At 37.3% G+C, this 14,128-nt stretch overlaps 1 pseudogene across 1 annotated transcript; it reads left to right on the top strand.

Annotated features, from left to right (window-relative positions):
- Positions 1-1,295, top strand: LOC143596826 (putative aquaporin TIP-type RB7-5A; annotated as a pseudogene). The gene is made up of 3 exons (XR_013146786.1): positions 1-141; positions 477-728; positions 917-1,295. The product of XR_013146786.1 is annotated as a putative aquaporin TIP-type RB7-5A (transcript).
- Positions 1,296-14,128: the final 12,833 nt, after the last annotated feature.

Below are 14,128 nucleotides of genomic sequence, written 5' to 3'. Positions count from 1 at the left end.
TCTCCAATCCTAAAGATGGTGAAGTTGGCTCTTGGTACCATTGGTGACTCTTTGAGTGCTGGTTGATTTAAGACTTATTTAGCCGAATTCATTGCAACCCTCCTTTTCGTATTTGCCGGTGTTGGATCAGCCATTGCTTATGGTATGTTGTTGTTTTAAACAAGTGTTCAAATTCTGTTGTTGAGTTTCGAGTTTTACAAAACCCTATGACTAGGCTTATATGTTACACAAGGATATAAACACTCATTTCAGTTTGAATGTACTTTTACATGAAGTTGACTCAATACGTATGTCTAATATAAATTTAATTTATCGTAAAGCATTAAAAAATATTTATGCTTATAGAAGAGACCAATAATAATATACTTGTAATTTCATAGTACCATATTAAGAACAAAGAAATTGAGAAATTTGAATATTTATAATCTCAAATTTATTAATAATTTAAAATGAAGTTAACTTTTTATAAATTTTCGGGCAAACTCACATCAGATGCAGCGTTAGACCCGGCAGGGTTAGTTGCAATAGCAATAGCCCATGCTCTTGCATTGTTTGTTGGTGTATCAATGGCAGCCAACATTTCAGGTGGCCATTTGAATCCAGCTGTCACTTTCGGATTAGCTATTGGCGGTAACATCACCATCATATCAGGTCTGTTTTACTGGATCGCCCAATGTCTTGGTTCCATCGTTGCATGCTTTCTCCTTCAATTCGTTACTGGTGGATTGGTAAGTTTTCTTACACTTTTATCCGTAGAATATTTTAGTTCAAAAACTTGTATGTAGTTTGTACCCGCTTTGCATCTAAAAACATATTAAGTCATCATACATGGATGGTTACTAATAAAAAATATGTATGCTAAAATAAAGTTTGGTCAACGAATTTGGATGTGTGCTTATATATTTGTATTTGGCAGGCCGTCCCAATACACGGAGTTGCAGATGGCTTAAGTGGTATTCAAGGAGTTGTTTTTGAGATCATTATTACTTTTGCTCTAGTCTACACAGTTTATGCCACCGCAGCTGATCCTAAAAAGGGCTCACTCGGAACCATTGCACCTATCGCAATTGGGTTCATTGTTGGAGCCAACATTTTGGCCGCTGGACCTTTTAGCGGTGGATCAATGAACCCAGCTCGATCATTTGGGCCTGCTGTTGTTGCTGGAGACTTTTCTCAAAACTGGATTTACTGGGTTGGTCCGTTGATCGGTGGTGGGCTAGCTGGGCTCATCTACGGAGATGTTTTCATTGGATCATATGAGGCACTTCCGGCTGCTGAAGACTATGCTTAAAAACTTCGTTTTCTATTTCAGTTATGGTCGAGGGTGTAACATTGTCATTGTGTGAGGACCATTTCAATTATTCTAGATGGTTGGTGAATTATTTACACCAAACCCTAATAATATTGAACTTGCACTTTTTTTCCTTTAAACAAATCTATGTTTGCAACTTTGAAATGTTAATGGGAAGAAATGTCCATATATTTTCAAGTACTCATATTATTTACTTTTTCTCATTTATTGAGTGCACTAATTCATTTAGATACTTTTGTTTGTTTATTAGTTTCTCTATACTTTATAATCTTCCCATGTTTCACTGAGGCCCTCCTACTTCATATGTTGTAATTAGCAGTAGGTTCTTGCCTTTTCTTTTGTATATAATTGATGATGTAACCTTATCCTCTTTTTGATGATGTATGACAAGATTTGATATTTAGTTTTGTTATGATTTAACAATATAAATGTGTCGAATATAACCTGTCATATATTCAAATAAAGGATGATCACACGGGCTGTCGTAACATGACACGCAAACCATTAAACGCCTAAATTGAACATATAGGCCACAAATATGTAAATCAAAAATGACGCGTAAATCACTTATGATGTTCGTAAATTATTTAAAAAACGGTACGCGGGCCAATATTTTTAGAATGTATATAAAAGATAACACATGTTGCTTTAAAAATTTGGTACGCGTATCATTTAGACTAAATCCTAGCACACAGGCCAGAGATACATACAAATCGTAGATGACACGCAGGTCAGCTACTTAAAATAGTATTTCGTCCAAAATATATATAAAATTTGTAAATGACACGCGGATAAGCTATTATATCTTAGCACGCAGGTCATAAATATATGAGATAAGTCGTTTGGCATAGGGATAAGATCGGGACCGTACCGGTACCGACCAGTCTCGGTTCCGAAAATCACCAATTTTTGGTACCGGTACCAAAGGTAAAAAAATCGGGAAATACCGGTACCGGTCCCGGTCTCGATACCGAAACTCAAAACTTTGGTACCGATTTGGTACCGACGGTACCAAATCGGTACCGATTTCGGTACCGGTACTGGTACGGTACCGGTACCAACCAGTACCAGAATTTGCCCATCCCTAGCTTGGCATGTTTAAGCAAGAATAGGTGGAACGCGGGCCGGCCTTGAAATATCTTTAAACATAAAATGGTAGTCACACCATTAAACATAAACTGATACGTAGACCAATACATAATTAAATAAAAGATAGAACGTAGGCTTTAAACTGCAATGGTATGCAAGCCATTACATATAACATCTTTTGAGTTATGCAACGTTCCAAGTCCGCGGAATTGGTGTCCTATCAAGTTTTTCTAACTTGTACGCACCCTTGTCCAAAACCATTTTTATCTTCTAAGGTCCTTCCCAGGTTGAGGCTAACTTCCCTATTAATTCAGCATTCGAAGCTTCGTTGTTGCGGAACCCGTATTAAACTTGCATATTTTGACCCGCGAGTCATAATACTTCTGGAGTTGGCGTTTGTAATTACTTTCTCTAATGAATGCCAACTCCTGCCTTTCTTCCAAAAGGTGTAAATTAAGGCGCAACTCTTTAACATTCTCTATGATAAGAAGTGTTCTGGCAGACGGAAACCCAATTTCCGCCGGAAGCATAGTTTCGGAACCATAAGTAAGACTGAAAGGAGTTTCAGAATTACCATGTGGTCGTGGGTTCGAGTCTCATGGATGGCGTCAATAAAGAAACACAAATCTGATTCGATTAGGGTCAGATCTATATTTCCATCGAGTAAGGGTAATCGGATTATCAAGTAGGTAAGCTGAATTCAATTGATCTCCTGCAAAACACAACCACCGTGAGCTCGTTACGGGAAGGATAAGATGGGGGGTCTTCCCGTAACAACCCTACGACGTGTGAATAAGTACAGTCCTGTAGAGAAAGAAAGTACTAAAGTGATTGATATAATGTGAGGAGTGTGAATGAATACCTTATGATTATGATGAAGGTATTTATAGCTAGGGGTGGAGGGAATGTGATTGGTGGAGTTGTCTCTATCCAAAAGATTCATTTTCTACCTGAATAGACGCATGTCACTCTCTGATTGGAGACAATAGCTAGCCATGTGCATGGTTGTTACTAGGTGTCCAGCTGTCTCTCTCTCTCTCATTGGCTGTATCACCTCGTGTTCTCCGTGGAGGAGGCAAACGTCCTTGTTAGGGAATATTTTAGCGATCTTCTAGAAGGATATTGTTACAACAGTTCTCCATTCCTAAGTAAGAACTCTTGTTGTTTCTTTCTTGTGCAGAGGTTTATGCGGTCCGCGGATGTCTTCCGTGGGTACTGTTGATGACCCGCTAGTGCTACTAATGACCCACGGGTGTCTTTATTGGGCTTGCGTGTCGTTTTACTACCCTACCTCTATAACGGATTTGATAGGCAGCTACATGTCATGGACCGAATATTTTAAGATCAAGATGCTTAATTTGTGTTGAAACGCTTGGGTTTGTTGGCTCGTCCCAGACTTCATCGGGCACGGCCTCAGCGGGAAAGGAGGCGTACATGCCTAGTCGTGCTTGCACGACGAACGCATCGCTGGTAGTGAGCTATTGCCGCTTGCCTGACGAGTCCAATGCATGACGAAACCAGCAGGCCTTGATTTTGAGCGGACCGATTGTCTGGCCTTCGGACGCCACACGGAGTCTAATGGATAACTCCGTGAGACCATGGCAAACAGGTACTCAAGAATAAGTCGAAACTTATGAAAAGGGTGTGATCCAGTCATAGATTATTACTACAGGTTTTGGGTCTTCAAAACACAATTGGACGGACTTAAGAGGTTTTAAACTGATAAAATAGATTTAAACAAAAACAAGGTCCTACCAACTTCAACGGCCCAAATTTTTATATGACAATCATGGCATTATGCAATCTGCAATCTTACCCTTATATTTGAAGTAGCCCAAAATCTAAACCCAGCCTACGAAATTTGATTTTATTTTCTATTTTATCAGTTTTTCTTGTTATTCAAGATATAGAATAGATACATTTACACAGTATAACATCAAAATTGTTGACCTTTATAATTTATCAATTTAACCGCTATTAATTTTACAGATAAAAGCAAAACCAAACTAGATTCATAGAGTTTTTGCATACAAAATCGTCACATTCGCAACGATTAGACATTGACACCAATCAATAACACACGATACATGTAATTACTGTGTCAACGCAAATATTATGTCAAGTTCAATGTTGTCTTATTATGACTTGGCTACCAAGCAATAATAAGAAACTAGTGATTTCTCGTGCGCGTTGCGCGGAATTCTATCGGTAAAACTTGAGCGTTGCAGCGGCAAGCTAATGCGAACTCTGTCAGTACCAGCTACGTTCATTACGTTACCGGATTAAAACTAAAGCACATATTCTTTAAATTAATATATTTAAGAAAAACAAAAAAATGTAGTTGCACTCATATAGCTTATTATATAAAAGATTAATTAATTTAAAACAACGGTTTTTTCGGGTGGTAAAATCTGAGCATTGCGACAGTAACTCGACTTGTATTTAGCCGGTATCAGTTATGTTTTACGGTACCATAACTATAAACAAAAGATAAGTTCATGAAATTAACATATAAAACGACTATTAGCATATACATATAAAAGAAATTAAAATATATAAAGTGGCGTTTATTCGGTCGGTAAAACCTGGACGTTGGTAAAACCCTAGTGTTAATCAGAGTGTTGTCGGTGAAGTCTGGGCGTTGGTAAAACTTGAGCTTTGAAACATAGACATTGGTAAAACCTGAGCGTTAGACGACAAATAGACGCAAATATGGTTGGCTACGTTCGTTGGGGCATAAACATAATTTAGAAAACAAACAAAAAAACACACACATATTTTGAAAAGGCAAAAAAAACAATAATGAAATAATTAAAAATGAATTTCGTGGCACCGAAGTATCTTCCTTACTTTATATAGATAACAATGCTTATTTGGATACACATTTAATAAATATTTATTTTCTTATTTAAACATATAAATCAATTACTCGATCGAAAAAAGAAAGTTTACTAATAGTAAATCATCATGTATGATATTTCGTGACGAAGTCAGCACGTGTCAGAACTTGCTGGGCACATCAACCTTGACCATTCATTCAGTGGTTACCCAAAACCGACTACCAAAAAATTAATAATAATAAAGAAAAAATAATAAGCAACCGCCTCAACAACTTGACTCTTTACCGCGTTTGAAGTACGCGTTAAGTCATAACCAACCGACATTCATCCTTATATATATATATATATATCCCACCCTTCCATCATATCCTCCACAATAATTCATTATTATCATTATGTAGTGTTATTACATTACCATTACCCGGTCATCATCATCTAATCATCTTTAACGACGTCGTTTAGCTATCTTCCGGTATCTTCTTCTGTATTCTATACTTTGATGTTGCAGCATATCTTCTTCATGACTTATAGATAATATAGATCAGGTTTAGTATTCTATCGTATTGTCTGCGTTCGCTGATTTGGATTCAAAAGCTTCGATGCGTTTGATTTTGAAATCTGTTTGCTGTGTAATTGATCGATAGTTTCAGATCTACCTGCATAATATTATTACCGGTAATCAGCTTCAACGACGTCGTTTAGCTGCCGGTATATTCTGTATATCCTCATAGATATATCATAGATCCGGTTATCTTTATTATTCTATCGTATTAGCTGCGTTCGATCGAGGATTTGGATACAAAAGCTGTTTGTAACGGTATTGAATTAGGACGTGTTTGATGAAATCTGTTAGATGTTTCTAACGTATCTAATTGATCTGCATAATATTATTATCAGTCATCATATTCAACGATGTCCTTTAGTTTCCGGTATCTTCTTAGATTATAGGTCCAAGTTTTTTCTATCTTGTTATCTGCATTCGGTGATTTGGAACGATGTGTTTTGAGTTTGATTTATGTTTGCCGTGAAATTGATTGATAGTTTTGGTTTGAAATCTGGTAGCTGGACTAGATCTGCATATATTATTATTGGTTTTCTGGATCAATGATTTCTAGGTCTATGTCCTTATATGCTAGTCTCTAGTTTCTTCCGTTTTTGTGAGTATTTTTGTGCAAGCATATGTTACTGTCTGTAGGATTGTTAATTTGTCGTGCTTCGATGTGCGAGAAAGCACAGTTGTCCACGGTGCAAGGAGCACTCAAGGCGCAAATGGTGAGCCTGAGGCCTAGGCGCAGCGTGCTTAAAACACGAGAGGTTTAAGACATATTTTAGGCTTGTTTTTTGATAGTTTAGTATGGTTCCATGCCTTTTTTTTAGCATTATCCATCACTGTTAGGAATCTCCCCTAAAACTCGACTGATCTTGCCTGGATGGCGGAAAGGCGCTTCCCGAGCCAAGGCGCATGCTTGAAGAGCTTTTGACAACATAAAAAGTATGGTATCTTATAAGCATAGTTTGAGGTGATATCTTATATTGACTGGGTGGCTATATTTTATTACCGATAGCTAAAGGATTTACATAATTAGGTATCATCTTCTGAGCTGTTTATAGCTTGATGACTGCGGATTACAGGTTTTTTTTGTGGAATCTTCTACCTTGGCTCTTCTGTTGTTTATTAGCTAGGTTGATGCTATTTAAACCATGACTACCATTTCGATTTTATCCTCATGTGCTGGTGGCTCAGGTGATACACAATCGCATGACTAGTTTCTGTAGATTGGCGCCTGTGCTTGGATAATTATGAAAGACTTCGCTTCCTGTTGGATTTCTTTCGCCTTTAGTTCATCATTCTAACACCTTTATACGTGCTTGAGGCTACTAGTGCAACAAATACATGTGTTATTTGATGTGTAGGATTACACAATGGAAGATCATGTTCTCTACCTAGTGGGACTCTCGGACTAGTTCTTTGGCTCTCTGCAAATTGGTGTTAACTTGGAAAAGATGGCGGTTATCGGTTTGTGCTATCGTTTATCTGTTCTGTTTTCTGTCAGATGTGCCTTAACTTCCTTGCAGCTGGATGGTTTTTGTTACAGTGTTTTGTGCTTACATGTTCTTGTTTGTTGTTTGTCACCATGGTTAGAGGCGTCTGCTAGGTTTACGGTTTGGCTTGAGCTTGGATATCTCCAATTAGTATAGCTTTCTATGTTTGTAATATGAGACTACTTATTAATGCTCATTTATAGGCCCTAATTGATTGCCACTATGGTTAGAGGCTTCTGCTAGGTTTACGATTTGGCTTGAACTTGGATGATATCTCCAATGAGTAATCTTTCTACTAACTTCGGATTTTGAGGCTACTTATTAATTGGTTCTTAACTCAAATCTCATTTATAGGCCCTAATTGTACACACTGATCATAACATGAAACAATTCTTGGTGTATGAATGTGTTATGTTCTTTGTTTTGGTGGTAGGTTGTGAAGTATGATCATCGCTTTCACCTGGTTCTATCTGATCTCACTTGATCTTCTTACATAACTTATCGTATTATCTAACTTTAGAGGCCATTTGATTCATCTTTGTTTCTTGGTAAATAGCTGCAGTTGTTTATGAACATGTTTACTTCATGATGTGGGTGGATGATCATTTGAGGTTAGTTGTGGGTGGATGATCATAGTTTGGTGGGTGAAATTTATGCCTGGGCGATTTTGGTAGGATCATAAGAGTTGTGTTCTTAATAGATTATGCTGGCTTTTTCGGTATTGGCATGGGAAAGGGTAATCTTGGTTTTGTTGTTGATAGATAATAGAAACCTCAAGTGGTGTGGTATAGGGTTGGTGTGGCTTAACATTCCTTTTCCAGTCACAAGCTACTGGTTTTTCTATAGTTGTTTGTGATTGTTCATATGCTACCATTATTGTTTTTCTATCTTATTGTCATGAAGAACTTAAAAGGGCATGAAGTTAATGTTAACATGCATGTGTTTTGCAGAAAGAGCGACAAATTATTGGATCTATGATTTTCTATTAGTATCATTTCTTATCCTTAAATTTTCCTTTTGTTCTTCATTCCTTAAGTCATTCCTAAATGGTCATCCTTCTTTCTAGGCCCCAAAACAAGATAAGCTTGTGGATCATCAGCTCCTCTTGATTAGTTCCTTCCAACTATTTGTCCTTTCTTGTTATTACCTCCTGCATAGTTTTAGCCTTTTAGGTGATTAATTAATTCCTCTTGTTATTACAGAACGCTAGGGGATTTACATAATTAGGTATTATCATCCGAGCTGTTTATAGCATGATGACAGGGGATTACAGGTTTTTTTTTTGTGTAGTATCTTCTACCTTGGTTCTTCTGTTCTTCATTAAGTTGATTGCTATTTAAACCATGACTATCTGCCTCCTTTTATCCTCGCATGATTGACGATACACAATTGCATGGTCAGTTTTTGTAGATTGTGTTTATGCTTGGACAAATTGGATGATTTTTTCTTATCTGTTGAATGCTCTTCTCATGGTTCTTTTTGCAAGTCGTGGTTCTAATGAGTTTGTTTTTCTAACACCTTTACTATGCGCTCTTGAGGTTACTGGTGCAACAGATATGTGTTCTATATGATGTCTAGGTTTATGATGTGTAGGTTAGGCAATGCAAGAATCTTGGGCTAGTGGGGAATCTAGGCCTCTTTGCAAGTTCTTTTGACTTCGAAAGATGTTTCATTATCGGTTTGTGTCATGGTTTATTTGTTATGTATTCTGTCAGCTTTGCCTCAAGTTTCTTGCAGCTGGATGTGTGCTTGTTTGTTATATGTCACTGCGGTCACAGGGTCTGCGTAGGTTGTGGAGAATGATCATCGCTTTCTCCTGGTTCTATCTGATCTCATTTGATCTCCTTACATGGCTATCTTATAATATATAACTTTGGAGGTCATTTGGTTCTTCTTTGTTTTCTTGGAAAATAACTGCAGTTGCTTATGGACATGTTCACTTTATGCTGTGGGTGGATGATTATTTGAGGTTAGTTTGGTTAGTGAAGTTTGTGCTAGGGCCTGGGGGGCCTTTGGTAGGATCATATTGATGTGTGTTATTAGCTTAGATTAAGCTAATTTTTTTTGGTATTAAGCTGACTTTTTTTGGTATTGGCACGGGAAAGGGTTATCTTGTTTTTGCTGTTGATAGATAATAGAAAGCTCAAGTGGTGTGATGATTATCGCTGAAGCTGTATAGGTTTGGTGTGGCATCTAACGTTGCTTTCCGGTCTCTAGCTACTGGTTTTTCTATAGTTCTTGTGATTCTTTTCATCATGCTACAATTAATGTTTATGTTACCATCATGAAGAACTTGTAAAAGGAGCACGGAGTTAATATAGCTGTGTATTTGTTTTGCAGAAAGAGCAATAGAATTGGATTTATGCTTTACTATTAGTATCATTTCTTGTCCCTAAACTCTCTTTGACCTGCACCCCCCATTAGTTCCTTTCATAACTGTGCATTTGTGTGCCGCGTGCATGACGAGATCATGCTTTCAATGTAGGTTAGTGTGGCGTTGAACATTGTTGTCTAATTACCCACTTACCGGGTCATTCTGTCGTTTTAGTGATTTTCCCATTTGTATCGTATTTCTATCCTGCCATCACTAATTTTGCAGAAGAAATTTGTGGTTAATGTTGCTCTCTGTTTTGCAGAAAGAGCAACAATGATTGGACATATGTTTCTCCATTAGTATCATTTCGTGTCCACAAATCCTTTTCTTTTAATAACGACCAAACTTCTTTCTAGGTTCTTCAAGCAAGAGTTTTGTATGTTATTTGCAGGTTTGTTGTGTGACCAAGCAATCAACCTTATCACCATCACTCCATCAGGGGGATTTTCTTTTAATCTTGTGATTTTTGTGCAATATTTGTGCTTTCCCTCTTTACCATTGTGGAAGTATTTATAGCTTTGCTTATTTGCTGTTAGGGTCGCGTTGCTTGGACCTGTCCTCTGGTTTCTTGCCACCTGTGTTATAAATGCCACTCAACCTAGGGCTTTCTTATGAAAAGTGAACTATAACTGATTATATTCTATTTATGTTATGGCATTGTTGGGTTTCTGTCTTCTATCATCAAATATTTATATTATTGACCAGCTACTTGCTCAGTGTAACTGAAGATGATTGGATTGCTTTGCTTGCTTGTGAATCTCACCCATTTATGGATTATATTTAGTATGGTCATTTGATCATGGCTTGCACCTGGTTCTATCTGATCTCATTTGATCTTCTTTGATCTTCTAACATAACTATCTTATTATCTGACTTTGGAGTTTATTGATAAATGACTGCAGTTGTCTATGGGCATGTTTACTCTTCGTTGTGGGTGGGTGATCAATTGAGATTAGTTTGGTGGGTAAAGTTTATGCAGGAGGATCATAATGATATCCAACGTTAGCTTTAGATTCTGCTGACTTGTTGCTCGCACAGAAAAAGGGTAATTTTGTTTTTATTGTTGATAATAATAGAAAGCTCAAGCTTTGTGATGGTTATTGCTGATGCTGCTGTATAGGGTTAGTGTAGCGCCAAATGCTGTCCACTAATATTGCTGTCCACTACCATTATCTTATCTTCATGAGGATCTTGTAGGAGGAGCATGGAGTTAAAATTCGATGTGCATTTGTTTTGCAGATAGGCAATTGATTGGATCTATACTTAAATAGTATCATTTCTTGTCCTTACTTTCTCCTTTTGTTCTTTACCCCTTAATGACCAGCATTCTTTCTAGGTCCTCAAAACAAGAGACTTGTATCTCGCTTGTGGATCATCAGCATCTCTTGATTAGTTTCTTCCAACTTTTGTCTTTTTTCTTATTTTCTTTCATGTATGCTTGCATGATGAGATCATGTTTTCTGTGTAGGTTATTGTGGCATCGAAAGGTGCTGTATAAGAAACAGAGCCTGATTTGATCAGTATCATTTCGTTTACTAGAACTTTCTTTGTTTGCTAGTCATCCCTCCTTTGGAGGCATTTGGTTCATCAGTTTTGTTACCTGTTATGTAACTGCAGTTTATAGGCTTGTTCATTTTTTTTTTCGTATGTGGGTGGTCATTTGAGGTCGGTTTGGTTGAGGTTTGTTACTGGGGTTCCTTGGGATCATCATAACGGTATCTATATTTATATCTGGCATAGATACTACTGACCTTTTTGCAGACTGATGAAGTTCTTAGGAAGGTGCAAGAAAATATGTTCATATATTATCATCCACAGCCATTTATGGAATGATGACTGCGTATTCCAGGTTTTTTATGTACTATCTTTTTATTTAGTAGTCTCACCTGCTCTGCATTAGGTTGATCGCTATCTTAGACCATGACATCCAGTTTGTTTTTTTCGGCTTAACATGCTCAGTGACTCGGACGATACACAATTGCATTAGTCTCTGTAGATTGGCAGTTGCTTGCACTTGGACAGTATTGAATGATTTCTCCTTAGCCGTTGCCATTGGTTTATTTGCAAGTTGTGGATCTTGTAGCACCCTTCTCTTTTCTTTTCTTGAGTTTGTCCTTCAACACCCTTACTTTGCGTGCATAAGGTTAATGGTGCAACAGTTAGATATATAAGGAACTCTTGGTTTCTTTGCAAAAATCATGTTGACTTCGAAGGATACATGGTTATCGGTTTGTGTTAATGCTGTTTGAATTATTTGGCCCTAATTGTACATACTGATCATAACATGAAACAATTGTAGATACTTTTTGCTGTTACATTACTATGGCATTTTCCATTGTTGTGTAGCTATGTTCATTGTTGTTTTGGTGGTAGGTTGTGGAGTATGATCATTGCTTCCACCTGGTTCTATCTGATCTCTTTTGAACTTCTTACGTAACTATCTTATTATCTGACTTTGGAGGCCATTTGATTCAACTTGATAAATAAATGCAACTGTATATGGAGGCCATTTGATTCAACTTTATATTCTTGATAGTTAAATGCAACTGTCTATGGGCATGCCTACTTTTTCTTGTGTTTGGTGGATGATCATTTGAGCTTAGTTTAGTGGGTGAAGTTTGTGCCGGGGGGACTTTGGTAGGATCATAATGATGTGTATTACTAGTTAAGATTGACTTTTTGGTGCATGGGAAAGGGTAATCGTGTTTTTATTGTTGATGGATAATAGAAAGCTCAAGTGGCGTGATGGTTATAGCTGATGCTGTATAGGGTTAGTGTGCTTCGAATATCGCTCTCCAATCACAAGCTACTGGTTTTTCTATGGTTTTCGTGATTTTTCTTATGCTATTGTTATCGTTTTTCCATCATGAAGAAATTGTAAAGAGAGCGTAATGTTAACATGACTTTGCTTTGCAGAAAAACAACAGATGGTTGGACCTATGCATAGTATCATTTCATGTCCCTAAAAACTCTTTTTTTTGTTCTTCGTTCTTCATTCCATAATGGCCGACTTTCTTTCTAGGTCCTTGAAACCAGAGAATTGTATTTTGCTCATGGATCATTACCACCCCTCATTTTCCAACTATTCTCTTCTTTTATTACCTTTCGTGTATGCATGACAAGATCATGTTTTATGTGTAGGTCAGTGTGGCATTGAACGTTACTGTAACCAACTACCGGTCATTCTGTAGCTTTTTTGATTTTTTCTTATTATACGGTTAACGGGTTTCTGTCTTTTGATTATTAATGGATTAATTTGCAGAAGGATATGGATTTAATGTTACATATATGTGTTTCGCAGAATAAAAGACAGATGATTATGATTGGAGCTATCCTATGTGTCATTCTCCATGAACCCTTTTTCTTTGTTCTTTTAATAAAGACCAGACTTCTTCCTTGGTTCATCAAACATGAGAACTATTTTGTTTGCAGGGTTGTTGGGTGGCCAAGCAATCACCTTATGTTTGCAGGGTTGTTGGGTGGCCAAGCAATCACCTTATGAACATCAGGAGGGATTTTCGGTGAACATTATTGTGTCGTTTGTGCCTTATTTGTCCTCTCATTTTTATTTACCCTTGTGCAAGTATCCATATATTGCTTGTTTGCTGATAGGTTCGGAAATCTTGTGCGCTGCTTGGACCTGTTTTTTGGTTTGTTGCCATCTGTTATTTAATTTCTACTTGACCCACGGCTTGCTTCTGAAAAAGTGAAAAATAGGAGCACTATATCAGTTTATGCGTTTATTTTTTTTATTGAAGTGGTTCTACTGATTATTTTCTATGCATGGCATCGTTGGTTTTCTGTCTTCAATCACAATCGTCCATCAAATATTATTGACTTCCAGTTTGCTCAGTGTAACTGAAGATGATTGGATTGTTATGCATGCTTGTGGATCGTCAGCCCACATCTGTAAATTCCTTCCCAATATTCTCTTACATCTCTGTCAAGGTTATGCTTTGTGTGTGAGCTGGTGTGGTGTTGAACATTGGTTTTTCTACAAGTTTTATATTTATTCTAGGTTACCATTGTTATTTTTGTCTTTCATCATCATGAGGAACTTGCAGAAGGAATGCGGTGTTATGGTGCCATGTAGATGCTATGCAGAATGAGGAACAGAAGCCCTATTTTGATAGTATCATTCCATTTACTAGAACTTTCTTTGTTTGATCTTATTATGTTAGTCGTTGTTTTAGTATGCTCCCTTGGAGGCATTTGGTTCATCTGTTATGTTTCCTGCTATATGACTGCAGTTCATAGACTTGTTCACCTTTTTTCGTGTGTGGATGATCATACGAGGTTAGTTTGGTGAGTGAGGTTTGTTCTTCAGGTTATTTGGCTCAGATACTACTGTCCTCTTTGCAGACTGATGAAGTTTTTAGGTAGAAGGGGCAAGAAAATATGTTAGCAGATTCCAGGTTTTCTTGTAGTATCTTTTACTAGGCTCATTTGCTGTGCATTAGATTGATCACT

The sequence above is a fragment of the Bidens hawaiensis genome, unplaced genomic scaffold (genome assembly GCF_021521415.1).
Source record: "Bidens hawaiensis isolate Kalapana, Puna unplaced genomic scaffold, B.hawaiensis_p1.1 tig00047030_1, whole genome shotgun sequence".
In the NCBI taxonomy this organism is placed as follows: domain Eukaryota; kingdom Viridiplantae; phylum Streptophyta; class Magnoliopsida; order Asterales; family Asteraceae; genus Bidens; species Bidens hawaiensis.
The sequence above is the reverse complement of the archived record's forward strand: the minus strand, read 5'-3'. Positions and strand labels throughout refer to the sequence as shown.